Here is a 26,982-nt window from a genome sequence, read left to right on the forward strand (position 1 = left end):
GAAGCTGTAGCTGAAGTGACAGGATACAATATATGGGCCACTAAATGACCACTGTGTCACCGTAAAACACAAACCCAGGTCTACTCCACTGGGGTGGACCTGCCTCATTGGTTGAGAAACCCAATGAGGCCGCGGTACACAACTGAGGATGTGTATTATGGCTTGAAAACATCAAGTGGTCCTCCTCAACCCAACCAAAGACAACATCTCAAACCCCAATCAAGGCAAGTGCTGAAATGTTGAGGATTAGAATTAAAGTGTCTGGTCACAATAACTGAATGCTTGGATCAAAACCCACAGTAGCTAGGGCTAACCATTGCTCCATCATGCAGCCCAGTAGTTACTAAGATGATGTGTCTATGAAACTCATTCTGTGCTTTGACATGGTGCTTTCCACTTTCCCACTGATATTCTGTTATCAGTGGGAAAAAGGATTTCTAGAAAAACACGTTCTTATCTTAGTTGTTATTCTCATTATTCTCTTCACTTCCTGGTCAGCAAATAACAATAACAGATACCAACGTTCACTGGTTTTCACCCGTAAAAAGAAAGGAGTTTAGGGGTTTAGTTACACTTTAAAAAAACATGCACAGATAGACCCGAGCAACACCTGGCACATGACAAGAGTGATTCAGAAACAAATTAAGGACTCTTTAATGGCTTTAAGGCCATATACTGTGTTATCTTACCTGAATACATAATTAATCCCATCCTTGAATTAGATGGAAGTAGACAGATGTAGAGGATTGCATTGAGCAATTCATTCGATTCAATTCAATTTTATTTGAATAGCGCCTATTCGCAACACACATTATCTCAAGGCACTGTACATAGTAAAGCAAAAACCTTTACAATATTAGAGAGAGAAGAGAAACGCAACAATTCACACAATGAGCAAGGTACTAGGCATCAGCGATGAGGAAAACCTTTTAACAGGAAGGACTCTCTGACAGAAGCTGTGATTATGTCGGGTGAAGGATGAATTAATGTATGCTGCTGACGGTTAAATCTTTAATCTGAGTAAAATGTTTTAATCCGTGGACACCAAGAGGGAGTCTCTTTCTTGTACAACCATGTCCCAATAAGCACAATCCTTCTCTCAATTTAAACTGAAGTGAAGATGGTGTGTAGGACAGTAAGGGGAACTAGCGATGGCATGTCTTTGCTCACCAGCAGGTGGTGCTAGTTGCCAACAAACAACAGCCCCGAATGCCTGCCCTGCTTCAGAGAGGGGTAGTTAGATGGAGGGAATGAAGAAAGGGGGAGTATGTGGAGTGAGTTTTTGGAGACATGCCAATCATGATGAAAAACCTCTGCATAACTAATCTATTTTCATGCCGGTCCTAATCCACCGACACAACGATGGCATCATTTAATCACAAAATCATCATCAGCATCACCACTATCACCATCCTCCTCCTCTGCCTCATTCCTCATACCTCCCCCTCTGCTGCATAAATAAAAAAAATAAGATATATATTTTTTTGTAAATAAGAGCTTGTGATTAAGAGCAGATTAGTGCATAACTTCAGACAGACGTGATGGGTTTTGTTAACACGAGCGCAACACTGGGTGTCATTTGTGTGCGTCTGACATTACATCAACATTATCCTCCTGCCTCTCATGTTATCGCTCTTGGCTCAGAGTTTTAGGGGACTTTTTTTTAAACAGCAGCACTGCTTAAGAGCTTAGAGTAAATGGATGGACGGATGGATAGATGGATGGATGGTGATCAGACACACACACACACACACACACACACACACACATACAGCACAGAGAGATCAGTGTCACTCACACAGTTTCAGCTTCAGCACCAAAGCCTGATTTGCTTTGTGGTAAAAGCTGTTTTATTTCTCATCCGTGTTGTAATGGAGATGCTCTGCTGTCACACAGTGTTTGAAGTCTTGTTTTGAAAATCAGCCATTTTGCTGCTCTGGTTTTCTCTTCGCACTGAATTAACCACATCTGTTATTATACCTCATTTCCCTGATGGTCGTATGCTTGTAATCCAGCATTGTATTGTCTTTGGTCCATTTTTATTTTCTTTATTATTAAAGGATACTAAATTGAAATGTGATTTATTAAAAAAAATAAATAAAAACTTGAACTGACCATTCAAACTCAGAATACGGGAGAGTGAGTTCACTCACTGGTGTAAGCATATGTTTTGAAGCTAAATAAATCAATCAGAGTGCATCTCTTATACAGGCAGAGATTGGTCGATGACAGATTTGCCAGGTAAAAAAGAGAGACCATCTGTGTTTGTAGCAGAGTGAATGTGAATTTTATGCTCATACTACTATCTTGATAATCCAAACTTTGCTTAAAAGAAGTAAAGCATCTTTTTTTTTTTTACCACCACATCTACCAATAATTGTCCTTACCTTCTTCACCCTGAGATTTATTATAAAATTGTACAAAATAGCTTACCAAAAATGCATTTTTTTTTTGTCACTGCAATTGAACTGCAGTCCAACAACTCGTGGTTTTGCTTTTCTTTCAGATACTAGATAAATGATTACAACAATTCTATTGTCATGTGCACTGCAAGAAAAAAAAAATAAAACAAACAAAAAAGGATAAATCTGAGTTTCAGTCCCAACTTAGGTGTGCACATTCTGTCTTGAAATACAGGACATTTTATTATTCAGTAGTGCTGGATGTTTGTATGTATGTTGTGTGTGCGTGCGTGTATCAAAAGGAGACGTCTGTCCTGACGGTGAGTAATGTTCTCCAGGCCCGGGCGGCTGGCACTGCTCTGTCTCCCCTGCAGGTGGGAGTGAGTCACACACACACACACACACACACACACACATGCACGTATAATATGTGTATGCATGCTAATACACAGTGCCACCCAGTTCACGCTGACCACTTTAGTGTTTCTGCCCAGCGATCATGGCAGCCAACTGGCCTGGGAACAACTGTCTGTCTGTCTGCGGAGTAACAACACACATACTACCACAGCAGCAGCTACACACACACACACACACACACACACACACACACACACAAACAGAGTCATTCTCTCTCATTACTCACACAAGTCTGACACATTCCTGTCAAATGCCAGCTCACATTAAGGTGGAGGGAAGGTACCTTTCCTCGCTCCTCTGTCTGTTTGCTCTCCCTCGCTGTCTTCTTCTCAAATTTCAAATCCAGTCGTCTCATATGCATCATAAACACAACAAACTGCAGTAAATTGTGACCGTTTGTACACGGGAATATTAAAAACCCTCAAACATTTATGTTCATAAATATCCCATTATTTAGTCACAAACAAACAGAAACCTTTTTTTTAAAGATTGATTTGCTCTTATAATTATCCTCATTTGAAAGTGTTGCCCTCTGTGTCATTATATGTCAGTTTGAGACCCGCATGGCTGTAGAATCCATAAATGCTTTTTACTTGAGGGGGAAAGTGAAGACGTAGCCACTGCCTCTACTTCTCTCAGCCTCCGTTGCAAACTTTTCCCTCTTTCTTCCTTCCTTTTTTACACTTCATTCTATATACTTATATTTTATATTTTTGATGATTTACTATTTATTATTCGTCGCCTAATGCCTGAGTGAGGTGAAACTGCAGCCTTGCAGGTAACGTGATAATTTCCCTTCTTCCTTGACTGAGCAGGCTTCACAAATCATCAGAGGTCCATGACCATCCTATGTGTGTGTGTGTGTGTGTGTGTGTGTGAAAGAGATAGCCTTTCCCATCATTTGCTAATCAGATATCATAAAATGCTCCAGCAGAATATTGAAATATGTCTGTCGGTATTTGTATCACTCTATCATAGTTGAGTAAATGACGATGTGACAGGCGTGACGTGTTTGTGTGTGTGTACGTGCATGTGCCTCTGTATTGGCGTGTGTGTGCGTGTGTGTGTGTGTGTTTAAGTGTTTTTTAATGATGTTCTGTGCAATTGGAAATGTATAGTTGCTTCTGAGCGTGGATAAAACAGTTGAACACAGTAATTGCCATTTACTCTCAGCTGTGTTCGCGATCCCTTGAGAGCACAGCACTCAACGGATGCCACACACACACACACACACACACTGAGAGAGAGAGAGAGATGTACATAAAAAGCTTCTTGTCCTCTCTATCCTAGAAGGTTCAGTCTTGTAGATGGTGTGTATGTGTGTTGTGTGTGTGTGTGTGGGTGTGGGTGTGTGGGTGAGAGAGAGAGAAACTGGGGCTGGGGAGCTGTGTTTCCTGACGTATAAATTAAGCACACATAACTTCTCCTGCAGGTCACTTAAACAACAAGAGCCATCATCCACTTGCCAAGTATGAATGTACGATACAGAGAAACACATTGACCTGTTTTTTTTGTGTGTGTGTGTGTGTGTGTGTGTGTGCGTGCGTGTCCGTGCGTGTGTGTTTGCTTTTGTTCTTGTCTCTAAATGTGCATGGAAGTGTGATAATTTACACGCAAGCATACAAATCAAACACAGATGTGTGTTGAAGCATATAGTATGTACTATTGTTGTTGTACAGCATAGGTGTGTGTGTGTGTGTGTGTGTGGCGGGCTTGACTGAATTTCTCCATGTATGCTATTGGGTGATCGCTGCTTTATATTCCCCAGAGAGGAATAAAGAGCGTATTCCCCCTGAAAAAACAACAGCACACAAAGGGTCCTTTGACAAGGTTGTGTGTGTGTGCGTGCATGCGTGCATGTTTGGGCAGAGGGGGGTTGGTTGGCGGTGCAGGTCTTGGACCCTGTGAACTCCCCTCAGCTGTGACTGACTGCCAGCGAGGCTTGACAATACCTTGCATGTGTACGTAAAGAAAACATTAGTCTGGCTGCTCTGGCTGCAGTCAGAAAACTCAAAACACAACTCTGTGCCCTCACTACTTTGTACTGTAATGACATACTGATGATGCAGTTTCATTGTGTCCATGTTGTTTTGATCCGATCCTGCCCCTGTTTCACTTCGGACATTTCACACCTCTAAGGTTTAAAAAACGCCAAAACTAGTGATTATGAATGAGTGCAAAATGAGGGAACACGTAACCTTTACTCTTGATCCTCAAAACAATAAACGAATAAATACAATAAGATAAAATTAAAAACAATCCACAGAGTTGTTCTGGAGCCGCAATAATTACAAATTATAATACAAAATAAAAACAATTCATTATTAATATGCACCAAAACTGTATGTGAATGAGACATAAAAGCAGTCTTCTCAAGTGCAAAGATCATTCAAATAGAGATGATCGCTGTTTAAATGCCTATCAAACAAAACGTTTATACATTTCTTAATGCACTTTGACCTGAAAATGTCCAAATCAATAACAGAGTACAAATACAGTATGCCATCAAGCAAAGTATTTCAACACACACAGGTGGGCATTTTTATGAATGAATATTTTACTGCAGGTCTCAATAAACTGTCTGACGGGGCAAGACTATTGTCTATGTCTCTGATTCCTCTCTGTCATGTCAATGTATCCCAAATTTAAGGATAATTGGACACTCTAAATTGACCCCAGCCATGGGGAGGGTCACATCCAGTGTACTCTGAGTGCCGGTCCCAAGCCTGGATAAATGGGAGGGTCGTGTCAGGAAGTGCATCCATCTTAAAAATAAAATAAAAAATCTCTGTGAAATCAAATGGGCGGAATCACTGAAAAAGCAGATGATGTGCTGTGTGCTTGGGCTGCACACTTACAAGCTAAATGTCACAACACTGTTCATTTACAATTCAATTTAATTACAATACGTCTCCTACAACTTAACTGATGTTGTTGACACTCAGCAACATAGCAGAAGGTTGTTTGTGGTGAAATGCTCCGACTCTATCCAACACCAAACAGCACCTTGACAAAATTAGCAACTACTTGATGAACATACTGGAGGACTCATTACATTTGGCACGTTAAAGAGTCAGACATCTTTTTTGTCACAAAATGTCTACTCAGACTCCAAACTCTGAATGAATGGTACTTTAAAACTAACACCTAACACAAAGGCTTTTAAAACTTTATAAGGTGATACGTGTTGTGGTTTACAGCTGTTCACATGTCTTTGAAGTTATACAGCATAATAAACAATGGCTGAATTCTGAAATCCTCTTGGTGAGGCTGTGTTTTCTATCTAAAGTCTCATGTGTCAGGGATGGAATGCTTTTGCAGGAACAACATCTTGGCAAGTTTACCAATCTGGACTTTTGTGGTTGTAAATGTAACATATCATTATTCTCAACAGTCCCCCCCCTCCTGATTCTTCTTCTCTAACTTTGCTGTCATTGTGTAATGCCATGTCCCCAAGTGTTAATAAAACAGCTTTCATTGCAGAATCTCCTGTCTCCACCCTGTATTCATCTGTACCTCGCGTTTGCAGCTCACGTCAAAGGTTACTGCACCTCCATCCCTCTGTCCCCTTTGCTAAAGATAACAATTAGTAAAAGGTAGGCCGACAGACTGACAGAAAGATATAAAGATAGATGCTTTCCATTTTCTACCACACACAGGCAGGTACATAGGGGGATTATTTGAGAAAATTCCAGGGCATTTGTTCCAGAGTGGCACCATGGGCCTCTGAACACCGGCGATTCAGCTAATGTCACTGTGTGAAAGCATCAATCTGTCAACAAAACCCTACTTTGCGGGTCAAAAGGCTTTCAGCATCGCACCAAACGACAGAAGAAAAAAAAAAACAACAACAGCTCCACATTTCACCAATGACTGAGAAAAAGAGGCCTTGAGTCAGACTGAAAAGAGAAAATTGTAACCATTACCTTGGAAAGGCATAGAAAGTACAGAATAGCAAAAAAAAAAGAGGAAGGAATAATCAAGATGGTTATTTTTCCACTGCTGTTCCCTAGCATTATCAAAATTGATTGTGCTTATGATTTTACGGGTGGTGATAGTGAGAATAAAAGAGATAGGGAAGGCCTTATTGTCAGCCAGAAAAGTATCAAACACTATGATATTGTAGCTGTTAAATGGAAACTTTTTAGCCACAAGAAGGGTTTTTTTTTTGTCATGCAGATTGTGTTTTTCTATTAACTTTTCAGCTTGTGTACAGGGCTTACGGACCTGATCAGAATCATAGCAACCCTCTCTCTGCATCCGCCTGTTAGATCTCTTAATGATCTCCTCTTAGGCCATATTTTACACCCTGATCAAAGCATGATTTAAGTGTCACTGTCATTCACCTGTTCAACACAAAGGGTGATTAAATTGTCATTTTAAGGGTGCATTATTAATATGTACCTATAGTGCAGATGGATTTGCAACACATGTAGACTGCCAATAAGACATAACGGCAGTATTCACTTGTGCAAAGTGAAATCATTTTTGCAGCAGGAATGTGTTCTGTCCTACAATCTGGCAAATCAATAATGATAATAAATCATTAAAATAGAGATGGTAGCTCTTTAAATACCGTTCAAACTAATTTTATATCAGAAAATGTTCTTTCGCTGCCAAATGTATCTCATTACTGAGCAAGTCACCAATGCGTGCCTTCATACATGTTGTTTTAACCTCTCAGAAACATGGCAAAGAATTCACCAGATACAAACATTTATATATTAGGAACATACAATACTGGACTTTGAGCCGGGGAGTGATTGGCTGATAACCAATTGATATTAATTTTTTCCCTGTGCCCAACTGCAGAGGTCATTTAGTCCATATTACTCATCAACAGATGAAGATATATACATCATTCTTCATTGTGCAAAACAAATAAACATGAAAAATAAAAGGGTACAAGCATAGAAATCAAGGAGGTAGCAGCTTATTCAGCCTACTGTTTTAGTCATTACTCATATCAGGGGGCTTTGGCGTGTTTGCCAATATCTGATAATACATTCTTATGTATTAGATTAGCTGGAATACAACTAAAAAAAAATCAAAATAAAACCCACTCAAGCTTAGGAGCGAAGGAGGGGAAACAACATCATATTCTTTATGTGCAAACCATATGTAGTAAAATGTGGAAGCTGAAATATACAGAAAGAAATAATTGAACATTCTTGACTTTGCTGCTACTGCTAACCTACAGTTGGTTCTGAATAATCAAAGAGAAAACAAGTACAAAAGAGCGCAATTTTGCACGTCATAGATTCACGACCTCAGCTAAAGAAACAAAACATTTATTAATCAGAGTTACACACACATCAGCCAGCATACAAACACACACCTCTCTGCCTAGCAGACAGCGGTACTCTATCTGCTGCAGGAAGTCCCATGCAGACACTTCCTGTCGGTCCCAGGAACAATGGCTATTGTCAACAAAATGCGCCATTCTGATATGCCATGACCTCACCTCCACGTCTCAGCTGACAATAAATCCCTCACCTTTAAATGGAACAAGCGATGACAGATTAGTCATGGTGCACAAAGCTTGTAAAAATAATGCATTTCAGTTTTTTTTAAAAAATGGTGAAGCAAAAAAAAAAAAAAGGCTGAGTATAATAAGTTTGTTTGTTTGTTTGGTTTGCCATGTTTTGTGATTGTTTTTCCTCAGAATCTCAAGTCACTTTAGCAGCATTCCTGGTGCCGAGGCAGACGGGCAACGAAATTTACTCACTGAGGTGAAATGTTTCACATAACTCTCGTATACTTATAACAAGAGCTTCAGAGAGATCTGCTCCAGGTGCTCCACATTCCTGCCTACAAGTGTGAGACAGCCATGGTCACACAACTCACACAAAATGCGCACAACAAACTGCACTTGTATTTGTAAATATACTGTGTACAGCAAGACAGAGAACAGCTGTGTCTAGTTTCCTCATTCACCTATTTCTGTGTGCGTCTCTGACATTTTTCTCTTTTCAACCCACTTTTAATCTTTATATTTGCTTCATTCATATGTTGTATGAACTCCAGTTTCCCAGTTTATGACGTGTAAATTGATAAAACAGCTTTTTATTTATCCCAGAAATGACTTCAGCCAATAATTGCATTAATTTCCCAAAATGCTATTATATTAATTTTCAACATCAGGAGAGTAAACAAGAGCCTTACATTAATGTATCAGTCACAATACAAAATACACAAACCAGATTGTTTTGGCGGTGGGCACAGGTTTGTGAAATCCTGACAGGCAATTCTTTGACAGTTTGTTGTGTTTTAACCCACCTTTAGATCAGGGGTCTGCAACCTGTGGCTCTAGAGCCACATGTGGCTCTTCATTCCCTCTGCTGTGGCTCCCTATAGCTTTGGAAAAAAGGAAAAAGTTTATTTTTATTTTTTATTCTTTCAAAGTGAACACTTCTTGTTTAGAGATCAAGGACATTAATACAAGTGTTTGAATATTCTGTGTGTCACATGCAATGTCAACATCAAATCATTTTGATTCAAACGTGGTATTTAAAACCTCCTCAAACCCAACAAAAAAGGCCATTAACAACACTTAAACAAAGTAATATGTACACAAAATACACATTTGGGGTCCAAAGACCTATGCCAGACTCAAGAATGAACTACATAAAATCCAAATATTGTTTTATTTATTTCAAAGTGGGTGACATTTAATTTCATTCATTTTACACAAACAATGGAAGGACTAGGTTTGCATAATACTGTGTTGTTGTTTTTCTCCACTTTGTAAGAGGTTAGGTATAAACAGCAATGAAATGTCAACAGTTTTGTTTTTGTAGGTCTTAAATTTCATAAATACAACAAAATCTCATTCTTTGAAAAACATTATATCGGTATAAAAAACTTTATCCATGTTATTTTCTTAATTGTATGGGTAAAATAAGTTTTGTGGCTTCAGAATAATTTTATTTTGGTGGAGATGGAACACACTAGACTTCAAAACTTCAACAGGTTTGGTCTTCATAAAAAAAAGTGTAGCTCAAACTAGTGGGGCTGAAGTCAGCTTGTACTTCCCTGCCGCGTGACGGAGTGACGAACTGCGACTTTTCAGGAGGGGGATGATAGTGAAGTGAGATCTCTCTATAGATGCACATGTAGCCACACAGCAGCGACAAACCAGACATAACATTCACTCCCCCAGACCATCCAGGGACTTCTGTGTTGCAGCATGAAATGGATTAATAAAAAAGTGTGTCTTTCTGTTCATTAATCAGCTGATGACACAGCTTCAGTGGCCACAATAGAGTGACGAACAACATTCTCACACCCTTACCTTATGGTTGGTGCAATCGTCCAGGGTGTTAGAAAATGGGTCCAACATTTGGCACTTCCCCGGAGTGACACAGAGCATGTGTACAAGCATGTGTGCAAGGGTATGTGTATATGTATAATTGTGTGTGTGTGTCTTTCAGCATCCCTTCGTCCCCTTCTGTACAGAACAGCTGCTGTCACAAGGCTTCTGGGGATTAAACGTCCCACTCAAACATGATCTGCCCTCCACCACCACCAACAATCCACATCTTCTTTACCTTTCCACCTCCTTCTGTTTATCCATTTCATTGTCTTTTTTTTTTTTTTGCTTCATCTTATACTTGTGCAGTATGTACTGTATGTTCTCTGCCCAGGATCGATATTCCATGTGCAGTACGGTGTTACGTTTTATTTGTAATGATTATAATTAATAATTTTGAACTGAAATCGCAATCAATGGACAATCATTTATTTTACATTTTTACCACATTAAAACATGTTTAATGCCATGCCTGCCATGTCTAAATGAACTTGGGCTTAACCTTTGATCAAATCTCAAACCAGTGTATAAAAATCCTTTCCAATCCTAACTCTCTTTCCGCAACTTAAAATGACACATGTCTTCATTAAATTAATAAGAGCTTAAACTGAATTTATTGACAACTCAATACATTCTGAAACTAAGTGTGACACGTAAATGGATACTTGAATATCTGGTACCACGGTTGCTAAAAGAAGGTGAAGGTGGAAGGATTTGTCGAAAATGACTCTGTGAATCCAACACTATGACTGAAATAAATCAGAGGCGTTACATTTTTATGGACTCAGAAACTGTGTTTGGAGCCAAACTGCTCTCTGTGTTAACCCTGTCAGAAATCCATCACAGTCACTGGCTCCAACGGAGATGTAAGTTTGCCCACACCTCCATGTTTAGCATTGATGAACATACTTAGTGTGAGATTTTAATATATCTGTTTCTTCACGCGGACAGAAGATATTTATTGTAACATGAGGAAAACATGATGTGCAGAGAAAAAGTGTGTTACAGAAAAAGAAGTAGATTTTATGCGAGTGTGTTTGTGCGAGTGTGTGGCTTGAGGGGTGAGTGAGTTTTATCCTACTGTCAGAGAGAATGTGTCAGATTTTTTTCTCCTTTGTTCCTTGTCGTGGAGCCTTGTCACGATGTCTATCCGTGTGTGTGTGTGTGTGTGTGTGTGTTTGCCTGCCATCCCTGTCGGCTTTAGTCATTAGTCACTGGCTTTGTCAAGAGGCGTCTTTTTCCCCAAATAGTTTTGAAGTCATAAATCCATAAGCAGACAGATGTAAGCTGGAGACCAAATACAGAAATATATTAGGCTTCCCCCTGGATTCAGCAGGCTGCTTGATGGGACATAAATGCAATCATATCCTCTCTCCTAAATCCCTACGAGCTTTTTCTCCCTTCACCACTGCTGATGGACTATTAAGATACATATGCTGTTGCTGTTTACACTACACTAAGTCTGTTGAGATGATTCTCATGTATGCTGTTCGTCTCCTAAATGTTGATGTACTATCTTCTCTGAAAAGCTGGTAAGACATTTGACTGGACTAGAGTAAGCGTTGTGTGGGCTGCACTGTTGCACCGACTGCAAAGAAACAGGAAAATGAAAGAGACATACTGATTTTTTTGTTCTTTAGGGAAGCATGTTACAAACAAAAGGAAAAGAGAAGTGGATTTTATGGAGTTTTGGCACTAAGCTGCCACCGTGTGAAAATGACAATGAGATAGTTTACATCCCAAAAATAATAAACCCTTTAAAAATCATTTCACTCCTATTACTGTAATTGAAGTTGAGAATAATACCAAATGCTTCAGTAATACCAGATTATGAATTCATTATGATATGGTATAATAATGATGCCAGATGCTGCGATCCACACGTGAATCAAATCCCAACTGGACATCTGACAATGGAGGTTTTTCATAACCCCTAAATGACTCTTATTTTCCCTTAATGCTTTCAGGTTGAATTAATCTGCAAATCACTAATTAAAAGACGACACAGGGAATCAAAGCTGGCTGCAGCAAAAATGGCAAACGTCTGTGCTTTGCTCGTACAATTTGTGCCATTTTCTCCAATAAAATAAAGATATAAAGCTTTTGCTTCACACTTTTAATATGAATACAGTCGTAGTTCAGCATGTGTTTATTGACAGTGTCAAATTTTCACTCGAGTGATAAGGATTTTCTATTGGCATTTCATAAAATTTGTGTGATTAACACAATAACAACAACTGATAGAGAGGATAAAGCAGGGAATAGTAACCTATTCTAAAACAGAAGTTGGACAGAAGAGTTATGCGATGCAGTAAACACAAGGTGCTTGATTATAATAATAGCAGTTCCACTGTGTCACTGCTGCTGCCTCAGTTCTGCCTGAAGACACACAGACGTAGTTTTGGAACAGGAAGTGCTGCCGTGACCCTTGCTTCCTCCATTGTGCCTTGTTTATGTTCCAATGACTTCCTGCATTTCTCTGTCATTTCTCAGGCTTGGAATAGTGTGGCTGGTGAATGGATACATCATGATATATTTGTCTAGCGTTTGTCTGAAGGATATACACGTAGGAATGTCAGCGTGAGCTGGAGGGAGAGTTGCCTCCAAAGAACTGGAGATTGCCGTGGTGCAATTGCAATGTTGGTTTGCAGTCACTAGAGGGTGGATAAGCCTGAGCTTTGTGAGCGAGATCCATCTGTGGAGATACAGTACATAACAGGAGGTAAGATTATTGACACGTCCTACAAAGTGATCTCCTCGCAGTGTGAAATCTTTCTGGCATTCAGGCTAGAAGTTTGCTGAAGTTTGGAAAATGAAGAGTAGAATTCTTAATATTATAATATTTTAGTATTAATTTAACAATCAGCAAAGATGTACAAAATATTTATTTAGACGTATCATACATGTCAGTGTGTGTGTGTGTGTGTTAAAGAGGTTGTTACCTTTTTAGTTTTTTTTCTGGTGTGGAGACCAAAACCTGGTCATAATGAGGCAGAATCTCATTTTTGAGGAACTGATTAAATTTAAATTTAATATCTGAATTGTGGTTAGATTGAGATTAGGGTCAGGCATTAACAAGGTATGGTTAATATTAGTGATAACACTTTGTTTAGGCTGTCCAAATTAATGGAAGTCAGTGCACTAAGAAGAACAGCTGTACAAACCTTTGTGTGTGTCGTTTTTTTGTCAATTCATGAGCCCATCAAATTAAATATTTTTGTTCTACAAAGGGTATATAATGTGGCTCGTGGTTATATATCATAGATTTACATTATGTGTTTTTGCTGATTGAAATTCTGAACTGATAATATGAGTTAAATGGCATTTGTGCTCATTTCAAAAGTGTCGGTGGAGCCGACTGAAAGGCCAGAGAAAAGCTTTGTCTACAGCGAACACTGAGGAAATTGACCATTTTCTCAGCTTGAGCATTACATGGCCTCTTCATATCATAGCACTGACTTCCTGACATACAAAAAACGCATATGCAAACACCCATGAAACTGTACAGAGAGGGCAGCTTTAGAGAGAAGAGTCGGCACGTGATGTTGATTTGGAACAGATTTAAATAAACTGGGGCATTTCCGATGCCCAGTTTTGAAGTAAGAAGCCCAGCAGTGATTTTGGAAACATTCCCAAAATCACCGAAACATGAAAAACTATAACTCGCTTGCTTTATAAAAAGAAAAAAGTAAAAACAAAAGCAGATTAGTGTGTCATATTAACACAAAATACATGTATGTCTTTGTCGTACAATCAGACAAAGAGAAAACGCTATTGTTTATTCCCAAAAACAAAGTCTTAACATTTATTTGGCTTCACTAGATTTGTATCTGATTAATTTATCTGATTATTACTTTATTTATTTATTTTATTTTTTATTTTTACTTTATTAGCCTACAGATACACTTGAATATACTAAAATACAAATAGAATCTGAACTCAGAAATAACTATTCACTCTATTTAGTTTTAAATTTTGTATGCTACTGTAAAGACAGTAAACTCCATATACATCATAAAACATTTTTTAACCACAACACAGATGGTCATATAAGGCTCAATTTATACCATTAATATTTTAAGATATTAAGACTAAGATTTTGGTATTGAAATTAAACAGAATTGTGATTTAAACTGAGTTGGACTTTGCTGAATCAAATACTGGGCTGGAACATTTTTACGCTGAGGGCAAGAATCACACAGGTGGACTTTCAGAAGTTAAGAAGCACATAAAAACTCACTGGAGATAGAGAGATCGATGGAGTGAGGGAGCGAGAGAGAGAGAGCGAGAGGGAGGGAAAGAGAGAGAGAGTGAGAGTCTGTTCCCGTAGCTCCCGAGCTGCTAAACACCGAGGAGAGGAGGGTGAATTTGGATTGACATCCCAGTTATTGCTCTTGACATTTGTGCATCACACAGGCGCATATGCACAGTAAAAACTGCACCTAGGGGACGGTGTGTGTGCGTGTGTGTGTGTGTGTGTGAGTACAGATGAGCTGAGCGCAGCTGAGGACAGACAGTGAATGAATAATAAAGTGTGTCAAATCTGACCTATGTGGTCAGTCTATTTAGATGTTCCCTTGTATGACCCGAACACTGCCCCAACCTACACACACACAAACACATGCGCACACAAATAAAGACAAGAGCTCTTGTGTGAGCTAACATCGGCAGGAGGATATGCCTTTGAGTCCCTTTGTTTTCTCCAGCTTTAACATACAGTAACTGTTGAACTGTGAAAGTGAATTGGACAGGGATCAACCATATAATATAGTTTTGACAGCCTTTGAAGCACATTTGCTCTGCCCCCGCACTTTTGCCGATTGCCCCAGAGCCTTTTTTCTTCTCTGCACAGGCACACTGTGGCATTTACAAGGTACAGTGGGCAGCAAAGCACACATTAGAAACAAGTAAGCATACATGGATACGGGGGGGTTGAGACATAGAGTAATTATTTCTTTGTGGTTGAATATAGAAGTGACGTAGTAAATATAAAGCCTGGTATAACAAGGATATCATAATCATATAAGACAACACCAGGGTTACATAAGCACAACTGAGCCGACTACATAAGTAACATTCTAAAGTACAATTGTGAAACCTTTACTTCTTGTGTAGTTAAGTGTGAAAACAAGCTGCAATATGAAACCAAAGGACGTACAGCGCTAGAACACTGATAAATAAAGCTACATTTTATACGGCAATATTATTAATAACATTATTTGTGGCTGACCACACATGTTTGAGTGCTAACTCTAACCAAGAAAAGCAAGAACAATAAGGAATAAGAAATAGGCAGTAATACAATGCTATATATATATATATATATATTTTTACATTTTACTCGAACATTGTTAGATCACTCGTACTCTATTACATTAAGGAATATATTTTTCTCATATCCACATTGTATCTAAGTGCAATTTTAACCTGATTGCACTCACCTCTGGTGTTAGTTTGTCTCCAGTGTCCTCACAGAGATCCAACTGAGATCTAATCGCACTGTGCAGCTTATATTAGATCCCGTCCAAAATACACAAAACATTTTTAGAAAGATGATAGTGGACCTCCATGAGGTCGGGTTGTTGTATACTTTTATCCGTCCAAATGGGAAGCAGACACGGTTGGATATTGTCCAAAGCTGAGGACTGATTGTCTTGTGTTTAAGGGTTCATTTCTGCTACTTTGCTGATTTGGAATTTGTATGCTTTGTATGCTGTTTGGCAATGCAATTGCACTGAACTGGTGTTCAGTGGAGTCAATTCTGAAGGTGGTGTGGCTGATTCGATTGCTATCATGATTCACACATTAGTTCAGCTTTTCAGTGATTCACTCACCTGCATTTGCCAAATAAGGATCGATGGAGATGGAGGAAATATGCAGTCTATGAAGTAAACGCCTCACCTTTGAACACTCTGGGTCTCTGGAAAAGAGTATTTATGAGTCATTTCGGATAATGTTTTTGTGCTGAGCTTGACAGATGTGTTGTTTAGCATCAGAAATTATTTAATTAATTAATTGAATTAATTTAGAGAGTCTATAGTGTGTTTTTCTGTGTGTTCTTCTGTCCTCTGTGCTCTGAACACTAAAATCTCATAAGAAAGCATAGCTCCTGTCACTGAAAATAAAAAATATTTGTCTTGTTTTGTAGTTGTTGCTTAATTATTTCCTTATGCTCATTGAAAATGAAGTAAACTCTTTATTTTAATCAGCCAATTAGCAAGCAAGTTGGAGAAGACCAACAACCAATAGGGAAGCAGGGGGCGGGCTCTCAACTTTGCGAAATGATTAGCAACTAGCAAGTAATTAACGTGTGGCAGGAGAAGCAGCAAATTACCGTTAAGTTACCGTTGTGTTCAGAGAGAGGTGAGTGTTGTCATTCCCAGTCTATAAAGTTAGAGATAAACTCTTAAAAACAAATTGGTGCTACTCATTGACGAGTTGGCGTTGCATGAGTGTTTTGACAGCATTTAAATGGAGCACGTGTTTGAAACAGGTGCGTTTGTCCTCACGTGCAACAGTAGTGGTAGCTGTGAGTTCATTGAAAAGTCTCAAAAAGCATTGAATTCAGTTCGTTTTCGGCTTAAATGTTAAAACGTGCTGAATACTTTACACACAGTGACAGTATCTACCAGCCGTTTTCATGCCTAACATAAATGACAGGTTACCTTAAGAAAGGCACAGGTGTAAATAATCAAATTAATGAAGGCTGTGATCCATTTAGCTGCCTCAGGTTCAGGAAACCTGCTGGTTCACTGGTACACAGTCCTGACTAACATGAATCGAACACAGCCTTGTGAATGATTTCAGTAACACCTGTGCTTTTCCTGCTAAAACACGTCAAAATGGCTGCTGTGAAACACAGCATATAACAATAATTCACTCTCACACCAGCAGTGGATTGCACTGCAGGGGTTTAGTGTCTGTGAGTGGTTTCTAAAAACCCTTTTATTGTTGTATTTGTCAGAATCCTGTTTACGTCCTTATTGACATCAATAGATAAAGTTGTCTGGAAAAAAAGTTAAATATTAGGTGTTCTATAAACGGCAGCAAAATAGTCATTGTGTGCTTAGTAGATCTGGTCTTTACATGATTTAAAATGTATGTTACTTTTTGTGTGATATTGTGAGCCATCCTTCCATATTCCCATATTAAAAACTTTGATGGAGACCATAGCTGGCCTGCCACATGCTTTTGGCACAGTGGCCATGCCATGTTTGCTTCCTTGTGGGTACACCAGCCTTGTGTAACTTGCCCAAACCTTGTGTGTGTAATGTGCAGTGGAGAGCAAGAGAGAGTGGGGAAGATGTGGAGTGGTGAACAAGACAAGAAGTGACACAAATCAATGTGAGCACCCACCATCACCATCACCTGCAGAAGCAGCCTCCCCGACCTCCATCACCTCTCTGCCTTTCACTGGGAGAGTCCACTAGAGACAGATTCACAGGACACGCAGCCTCCTCAACAACACAGCATCTGGTAAGTTGTTGAGAAATACCTACTATACAAGTTTTTGAAACGATGGCAACACGGTTGTTTTGGCAGTGTGACTCTGCCACTCTTTCTTTTTTTTTTCCCTGCCTTTCTCATACCAGCTGCTTTTTAAGTGCTTCTGTTACAGCTGCTGCTGTCGCACCAAATTAAAAAAATAGAACCTTGAGTACAGTACAGGACAGTGAGTGAGAGACACCGGTCCTTCTCTGTTTATATGATGTGAAGCCTGCTGAGAATTAGCAACTGGATTGAGGGAGGTTTTTCTGCTCCGATCACCAATCTGCCTCTCAGAAAAGAGGGTGAGATAGAGAGGTAGTAGAGACCTACATTTTTGTGAGACGTGACATAGATGTTGGAGTGTAAATATAAAGATTTGCATTATGTCTGACATTTATCAATGTTGCTACAGTAATGATGTACTGTATTACTTTCGTAGTAACTCAATTAGAAACTTAATAGATTTATTTAAGGGACGTCAATTTTCTTTTGACTAGAGAGCAATGTCTTTCATTAAAATTCATCTCTGTTCACACTGTACATAACCTTATAATAAGCTAAAAATCCATTTGACACCTTATGTTCATGTGTCCTTTCTAACGAGTCTTGCATGCCCTGGGGGCCTGCCATTTAAAGCCACCCATAGCAGGCTCAACCACCACGTGCATGTGTTTGTGTGTGAGAGAGGACGCTTGTGTAGTTTTTACTGCAGCAACTTATATGAGCTGGGTTCCTCGTATATTGAGAGTTTTGAGATTATGTTTGTCATTTGTTGATTTTTTGAGAGAGGTATTTTCACTGCTAAAGTTAAACCATTTCTGTTATTGAGCTGTTTAGCTTAGTACTATTAGTAAGGGGTGAACTGACCTACAAAACATGCCTGGGGTAAATCATTTTTCTTCATTAGCGAGGGTTAAGTTTAATTTATTCATAATGAATGCAAAAGATCAAGTCACTATAGTTTGAGCTATAGATGCTTGTAGGGTTTAAAATTTTCTTCACTTTAATCAGTTGAATGAACTAAAACAATACAGAGAACCATTAACAATAAAACATTATACATGAGCAGCACATTTGGTTACGTTTTGGTAGTCTAATAAAACAACAAAGCTGTTGCTTGGAAAAGCCACTCCGGTCACCCTGTTCAGTCAGGCTGCAGAGAAACATAGATGTCGGTGTGATACACAAACCTGGGGGAAACATGGTGCTTTATCGCGGGGTTTACATACAGAAGAGGAAATGCGTCATGATGGAAATTTCCTTTTTATTTTTGTTGTGTTTGTTGGATATGATGCCACAAACAGTGGCATCATGGCTGTAGCTATGCTGTGGTCTGCCTGAGTTGCAGCATTGTGTCCCAGAGAAAGTGAAGATTAGAGGCCGCTTCACCTCGCTTCACTTCCAGGTATTTTGATGATTTCTTCTAATTACGTTAGTGCGTTGATTGATGTGGGCCCTCTGCTGGTATAAGCCATAACTTCCGCACGTCAGGTCCAGAGAAATGACACACAAACAAAATGCAGACTTAATTGGTTAGTTGAGTAATAAATTCTGTTATAGTTTTAATGGCTAGTAATCGGTTAAACGGTTATTCATTGACATGCCTAGATTCTATTGTTAGGGCTATTCTTCTCTGTGCTATATTCAGAGTTTCCTATCAACAGCATGTTTATTTCATTCAAAGAGCCAACTGAAGTCATCGCTGACTCATACTGTATCTGCACTGAATTGTGTGCACTATTTATAGTCGTACAGTATCAGTTGCGGCTGCCTCCTATTTGTTGTGTGTCCGGGTGAACTTGGCAGTGGTTCATAATGTTATCGGGCCTTAGCATCAGGGATTGGTCTCTGCTCCGCTCCCTTTTCGACAGTGATGAAAGTGCAAACATATAGCGTACACGCATGGTGTTGATGTGAGTCTACTCATTTCCTGGGGCTCACAGAGTGAGAAACATTGTTAGATGCAAAAAAGACAGAGACATCTGTCAGTTGCTCAGTGATACTTTTTTTTCTTTTAATGTGAGTGATGGGTGCTCTTGCACTTTCTCTCGCTCTCTTTACATAGACACTCTTAAGGCTCAGGTGAGGAAGCTGAGCATGTTTGAGTGTCAGTGCTTTAACGGGGTGTTGATCTTGAACAAGACAAGAAGTGGCAAACAAATCTCCTAACATGTGGCGGCTTGCTGGTGCGTCCCCAGCTCCTCTTCTCCCTCTATCAAAATATGTTTGTGTGACTTGTGGCATAATGAAATAAAACAGTTGAGTGGAAATCAGAACAGTTCTCCAGACGTTAGTGCACTTTAAGTGGCATTTTTGTTTGGCAATAAGCAGCTATCAGAACAGAATGTGTTTTAATAATTTTGCTGCTAAACAACTAATAAACAGCTTCAGAACTTTTGTGGGATTATTATTCCAACATAACCTTTCCAAAAATCCACCCATAGCGGTTAGAGCTGAAGGTGTGACAGTTGATGGACTTTTAACATTGTATTTTTATTAAGTAATCATGGTAATTGTTGTTTCATGCTTTGATTCGCGCTCACTTTTAATAAAAATAATAATAATAATAATAATATACAAAGTAATAGACATGAATTGTTTTTAGTATTTCAGTGTTTATCCATTCATGTTGTCAGTTTAAGTTTTTCATTCAATTCTGGAACAAGCCCTTTTAAATTACCATATTTAATTGCATGACAAATATAGAATCTATTATTTTTGGACCTTGACACATACTTAAAGTGAGCAACATGAAGAGTGTAGAAACATTAAGGGCTTTCTGTGGCTTGGAGTAATGCAGAATGATTTGTTAAAAATTATCTGAGGTCCCTCAGTGCCTTTTTCTTCCAACTATAGAAATGTTCCACACATTAATTAATATAATATATATATACATATGAAAGTGGGTCTTATATTAATATATAAGACCCACTTTCATCCACATCATTCCAAATACTATGTGTTATCTTGTTGCTTTGGTGTTGTCACCATAGCCTTCATGGTGGTAGTCTTCAGGTTTGAAAGGCAAAGCTCAAGAAGTAGGACAGATTTAGCAGTTAGCCACCTTTTTATTTAATGTCGTCCATGATTTCAGTGATGACAATGGTAGCATACAGTAAAGTTGATGCCTCATACAGCCTAACTTCTAAAGAACTGAACTATCCCTTTAAAACCATAGTTGTACATAGTTGCATAATATAATTGGAGTCTCCTGCCTGTCACTCTTTCAGTCTGTAAATTTATCTTGTTCTCTCATCAGTCTAATGATATCTCTGTATAGACTTTGGAAGAGATAAAGGAGTGTGCTGCCAACATTTATGAACTATTAGACTAATGAGCTTAAGTGGCTTGTCCTAACATTGTCTTTCTAAATCACATAGTCATACAGAGGCTTAGGAAATGCACATAAGAAACTACAATTCTGTTGGCTCCTCCTCTTGGTTGTCTTTTTTCTTGAGGTCAAGATTAAAATTCATCAGAGGAAACTGTTAACTTTGCCAAGCACAAAGTGATTCATTGTTATTAAATTGAAAAATGTGGTTTTATTTTCATAGTGGCTTTTACTCAGTGAGCTGATACAGTGTGCAACACATGCAGCTTAAAGTTAGTGTGTGTGTGTGTATAATACAGGTTGGGCTTGCTTTTTACTCTCTCCAACTTTGTCAGCTTCAAACTGAACATTTACTGCTTTGTCTTCCTGCAACAACTCATTTTCTCTGTGAGAATTCGGAAAATGTGAGTGGCACCAGTGCCTTAGTAATGTTATCAGACTTATTCAAAACCAATTTGAGCCATTTCTTGTGTCCCGTATGATGTCACGTAACAGTGTGTGATGTTACCAGTCCCCACCTCCCCAACACACACAGCAACAGCAGAGATGTAACCTGTTGTCTTTAACAAGTTGTTTTTTTCCCTCCGCCGTCCTCCCTCTGTAATATCTCCTCCTTCAGTGTGACATTGTTTAACATTGGTTCTAAGGAATTTATGTTGTTCACTTTCACTGTTTTACTTCAGTGCACATGAGACTGAGAGGTGAATAATTAAATTAAGCAACTGTATGTCCAGTGATTTCTAAACCACAGTAACCCTTTAACACCTAAGCCTTTAAAATGTACATCTGGACTTTTTTGCTTATTTTTATACTTTAAGATAAAAGGGCCAGAAAATATCATGTCAGTCAGTGCTTTTGCCCATTTTTCCAGAATAACTTTCAATATCTGGCAATTTACTGCATGTTAACCTAGTGTATTATCAACTTAAAATGAAGAAAACCATCCATCTTCTACCGCTTTATCCTCCACATGGGGGTCGCGGGTGGTGCTGTGACAATCCCAACTGACGTAGGGTGATAGGCGGGGTATACCCTGGGCAGTTGCCAGTCCATGGCAGGGCCACATACAGAGACAAGCAAGTTTACCTCATCCCCATATTGCATGTTTTTGGACTGTGGAAGGAAGAGTACCTGGAGAAAACCCACGCACACGGGGAAAACATGCAAAAAGGCCCCTGTTCCAAACGTGGCTCGAACTTGGGTCTTCTTGCTGCAAAGGCAAGACTGCTTACCACTACACCAACATACACAACACATTTGTTTGAGTCTTTGTCTCAATTTTTTCCAATGCTCTCCTCTCTGATGACAAAGATGCTAATTGCCGGCTTCCTGCAAAAGCGCAAGTGAAATGACAGTAATGACCACATTGGTTTTGACTTGCAACTTCTCAGCGTTCAGAAACCCCTGGAGGTTTTTCCAATTGCAGTAATGCTTGCGTAAACGTGTTTTCTGTGACCTACTGTGTTAAAGGGTTAAAAACGGCAAAAGTAGTTGAACACCAATAATAACAGGAATTGGAGCAGTACAGTGTTGCAGCACCTCGGCTTGTCACTCACTGCTGCTCTTAAAGAGCCACAGGTGCAGTTGCCACTTGTTCTATCTGAACCAGTCTGTGTATGATGTGACAGGGGATGGTCATTTTTAAGTAATTATTCTCATTTTCATTTGAATAACATATTTTTAATCATTACTGTGTGATACTTGTGCAGATCTGTGAGAAACAAAGATTGTCTGCAGTCTGTAGAATATGATCTAAAATGGAAATTTGACGCATTTTGCCTTTTAAGAGATATTGCGCCTCCTGTGATTTGAAAATTGAAGTAGACCATATTGTTTGTCGTCCTTTGTGGTGACCTCGTCCCTATTGTGGTGTTTTATTTTGGTAGTTACTGTGACGAAATCCTGCAATTCCCCTGTAAGTTATAGCAAACTATACATAAGGGTTAATTGAATAGTAGAAAATCTGAATATTCCTGTGGAAACCTTTTTGTTTCTCTTTGTTAATCATCTTTAATGTTAACAAGTACATTTACTGAACACAAAATTGAACCTTGAAGTCAGTGAGTTGGTCAAGCAAACTCCCCATGCCAAACTACTAATAATATGATCCTAAAAACAAAAAAGATAACAAAATAAGACCCAAAAAAGGAGCACACCCCTCGAGGCCTTCCTAATGAACCGAAGTCCAAGTCGGTCAGAGGCTGCCTTTTCATAACTTTCTCTTCCTGTTATGTTCCTTTGTGCATCACCCCCAAAAAACAAGCTGCTTTCATGGATCAAATGCATTGCTCATTGTGCCAATGAACGATATAAAAAGAGACAGTGAGAGAGATGGGGAGAGGGAAATGGAGTGATGGAGAGTGAAATACCTTATTATTGTTATCAAAGTGAAGTCAGCTCCTCTCTTGCTGCTCTTATGGGACTTCTCTCTGTCTCTCTTCTCATAGACCCAGGGGAATCTCAACATGACCCCCCCCTCCCCATATCTGCCTGGAACACACACACACGTGGGCCTGTCTTGGAGCTCGTGGTTTCATTTGTGAAATTAGTCCATTCTCTCTGACCCTGTCTTTTCATCAGGCGCGGTGGTGCATATTTTAGTCCCTTTCCTGCACTTGTTTTACTAATTGGTGGCTATACTTTGCCCAACACTGATATCCTTTGATCATCTCAGATCATTACGTTTACCTCATTAATTTGCTCAATGTGAATTTTTTCCCCCTCCCCAAAATTTTTTAGGGTCCATGCAAAATTGGATTAATAATAGATCATATAAGCCAAGAGAAAGTGTAATTCCTTCATGATTTCTCCTCTTCTTCTCTCACGCTTTCTTTCTTTTTCTGGTTATTGTGTAACACTGCCCTGTGGAGGGCAAGCCCAAATTCAGGGAAAAGGACAATACTTAAAATGTGCTGAAGGAGAGAGCTGGAGTTGGGATGTTAAGTTTTACAGCCAAGTTCTTAACTGGAGGCAGAGAGAAACGGCACATGTCTTCCAACCTGACCATAATGACCTTAGTATTCATCACCTCATTTTTGAACAAACATAGTTCCCTTAAACATTGAAATTTCATACAGTGTGTGTGTATATATACATTCATAGCAGGCCACTCTAACATATAAGAAGCTCACAGCAGGTGGTTGAAATGTCCACTTTTACCCTATTTTCCTACATTTTCCATTCCATATACTGGTGCTCCTTTGTTCAAACATACATTTAACATAGAAAAATGCACTAATTCATCCACACAGCATCAAGTCTACAATCATATTCCACTTAGAGCCACCAATTGAGGCTGTGAAGACTGCCAGTACTTCCTGTATCACACGGTATTTGAACTCTTGTTCAGCATCAATCTCCTCTAAAGATATCGTCCCTAACAACAGGCTGTTGTATTTGCTTTGTTGTTGACGGCTTCATTGTCAATCCATCCAACTCTGAATTGTTCTGCGCACAAAGATATGTGTATTTCCCTCTTCCTTTCTCTCCCTCTTGTTCTCTTTGGAGCAGATTACATCTCGGATCACTCTGTCTGTAGGCACAGCTCAGCATTGTGCTGCGTCTCTCTTGTTGTCACATTGAGCTCTGTGCCCTCCTATTATCATGTAGATAAGTGAATGTTTGTGTTTTGGCGAGACAGGGAAGAACGTCTTTAATGTAGTGTTTTGTGTACGATGTTAAAATTGGCCCCTGTCGCCTCTGCCACTCAAGCAACCCACTATTCAGCCGTAGTTTTTTAAGGTTTGTCTGTGAGGAAAAAGATGATATTTGTGTCTTTTCTCACTAACTTGGTTTTTCTATTGTATAGTGTGTGAATGTCTTTTAGAGGTGTAACGGTGCATACACATAAAAATTGTAACTCATTTGAAACGGCATCATCCAAATGTGGATATCACTGGTACAAGAAAAAAATAGTGCACAATCTGTGCAAATGCAGATAAACCTGTCATTTAACCTTTAATAATTAGGTTAAATCTCCTGTTATGGCTTCCCTTCCCTTGTTTAACAAAGAAAATTGAATGAATGTGAGTATAAGCTGGGACTGTTAAACTAACTGAATGAAGTTGAAAATGTTTACACTATTTTCCACATACTCCACTATAATTGATATAATTGATTACTTTTCACATTTAAGTTTTGTTAGAAGGTGCAGCAATATTGACAATTAGTTTGTTATAAATAATTTCATGGTGGTATATACAGTACACTGTAATGTATAGATGGATTTTTTTGCATTAATTTGTACATTTGCATCTTTTTATATGCACAGTTTGCAAAATTGTGTCCATAAAATAATTGGTTTGGGACAGAAGTATGACCTACAGCTCACATGCTCACTATTTGGGTTTCACTTTTGTCATTTGTCTGTGTGAGAGTGAGAGGGAGAAAGAGAGAAATGTGAATACAGGAACTAGCCACTTGACTCTCAAATCTCCTGTCCTCCCTGCACTCATTAAATGCACACAGTAGTTCAATACTGAATTACACAGCTCTTACAGGATAAATGCTGTGGTTAAACTGGAGTGTGTCTCTTTCCCAAGTGAGTAAATCCCACTTCAGTCCACTCCAGTTATTTAGTGAACCTCAGTCAATTTTAGCACACCAGTGTGAACTCATCCGGAGGAGCTGCAAGTATACGATAACTCACAGATGGAAGGTGACAATGCTAGTGCAGCCTCAGGTGTGTTTTATGTGTATGCCCATAAAGATCTGATGCACTGATAACAAAAATGTTATGCTTTTATTTTTGTTTTGCTACTGGCTTTGTTTATTTTACCTGCTGTAATTGGAAAGGGGCAGAGTTTTGTCAGATCAATTTTGCTATAAGAATTGGTCATTTAAATGAAAAAAGGTTAATTTAAAACCATTTTTCTAGCTCATTTTTGAGACGGTGCTAGAACAGCTTGATGAAGAGTTTGCAGCTTGCAGGGAGGTAATAATTTAGGAGATGCAGAGCTGTTACTTCAAAAACAAAATGTAATATAAAAAAACATCAGACCCAATTTTTATATTTACAATGTCCAACATTTTTTAAAGGCGACATAGACCGGAAGCTTCAATTAACGCTGCGTTTGTGTGTATCTGCGTCATTACCTCGTTTATGAAACCCTAAAGTTTCAGAACAAACAGTTCAGCCACTGCTGAGAAAATAGTGTTGTATTGTTTTCCTGGGCTCTGCGAAGCGGATCGGCACTTCCTTAATTTGATGTCGTCATCAGAAATCCTCACCACTCCTCTCACCACCGTAGCGCCTCCTGGTGCGGGCACTAGTCCGGGCACATCCGGTTGCGTACATTCTACCGCAGAAGAAGAACTACTCTCGTTGTTGCTGCTGAGATGCAGAGCAGCTCTGTATCTGAGAGCTGGCCTATCTATTACGTCATTTCCAGGTACCTCGCCAATCACAGGACAGTAGGAAAGCTCTCGCGCCAGCCTCATGTTTCCGTGTAGACAGCAAATACGATAAATGTAAACAATGCAAAAACATGGAAAACATCAGGAATTTTGAAATATTATTGGCCACGTTGACCGTCACATATATTTTTGAGCGTAAACTCTGGATCCAGGATTTATCTATGTATTTATATCTCAAGACTGAGCTCCACCAAATCACTGATGAGTGAAGAAGGTGTTTTCTCTATAGCTGAGGGTTTCATTCAGTACAATTAGAGCAAAGGAGTGGCAACTACACTTAGAAGTATGTATTATTGTAGTTGGGTGGATTTAAAGCATGTCCAAAAGGAAATGAGTCCTTATGGTCATTTTTTAAGGTAAGAAGAAAATATAAAAAGAGATGTCAAAATTTAACAGGTGCAGGTTTATATGGGACTCTGGGTTCAATCCATCAGAGTTGTCACTGTTGCCTCCCATCTGTCTGTCTGTCTGTCTCTCTGTTTTCGCCCCCCCAAAAATAAAAAGCCTGTCTTGTGCTTTTAAGAGAAGAATTGAAGTTGACATGATGTTGTCTGTTATTGAAAGACAGAATAATGGAACAGTTAGGGGCTGTTTAACTCAGCCATATGTTACACACA

General features: G+C 39.1%; 1 long non-coding RNA gene across 1 annotated transcript in view; it reads left to right on the forward strand.

Annotated features, from left to right (window-relative positions):
• Positions 1-12,766: 12,766 nt before the first annotated feature.
• The window catches only part of LOC122767174, a 72,193-nt gene continuing 57,977 nt past the window's right edge, over positions 12,767-26,982 (forward strand). The window contains exons 1-2 of the long non-coding RNA XR_006360176.1: positions 12,767-12,853; positions 17,410-17,607. This is a non-coding gene — a long non-coding RNA (uncharacterized LOC122767174). The remainder of the gene's footprint in view (positions 12,854-17,409; positions 17,608-26,982) is intronic.

The sequence above is a fragment of the Solea senegalensis genome, linkage group LG3 (assembly GCF_019176455.1).
Source record: "Solea senegalensis isolate Sse05_10M linkage group LG3, IFAPA_SoseM_1, whole genome shotgun sequence".
Taxonomy (NCBI): Eukaryota; Metazoa; Chordata; class Actinopteri; order Pleuronectiformes; family Soleidae; genus Solea; species Solea senegalensis.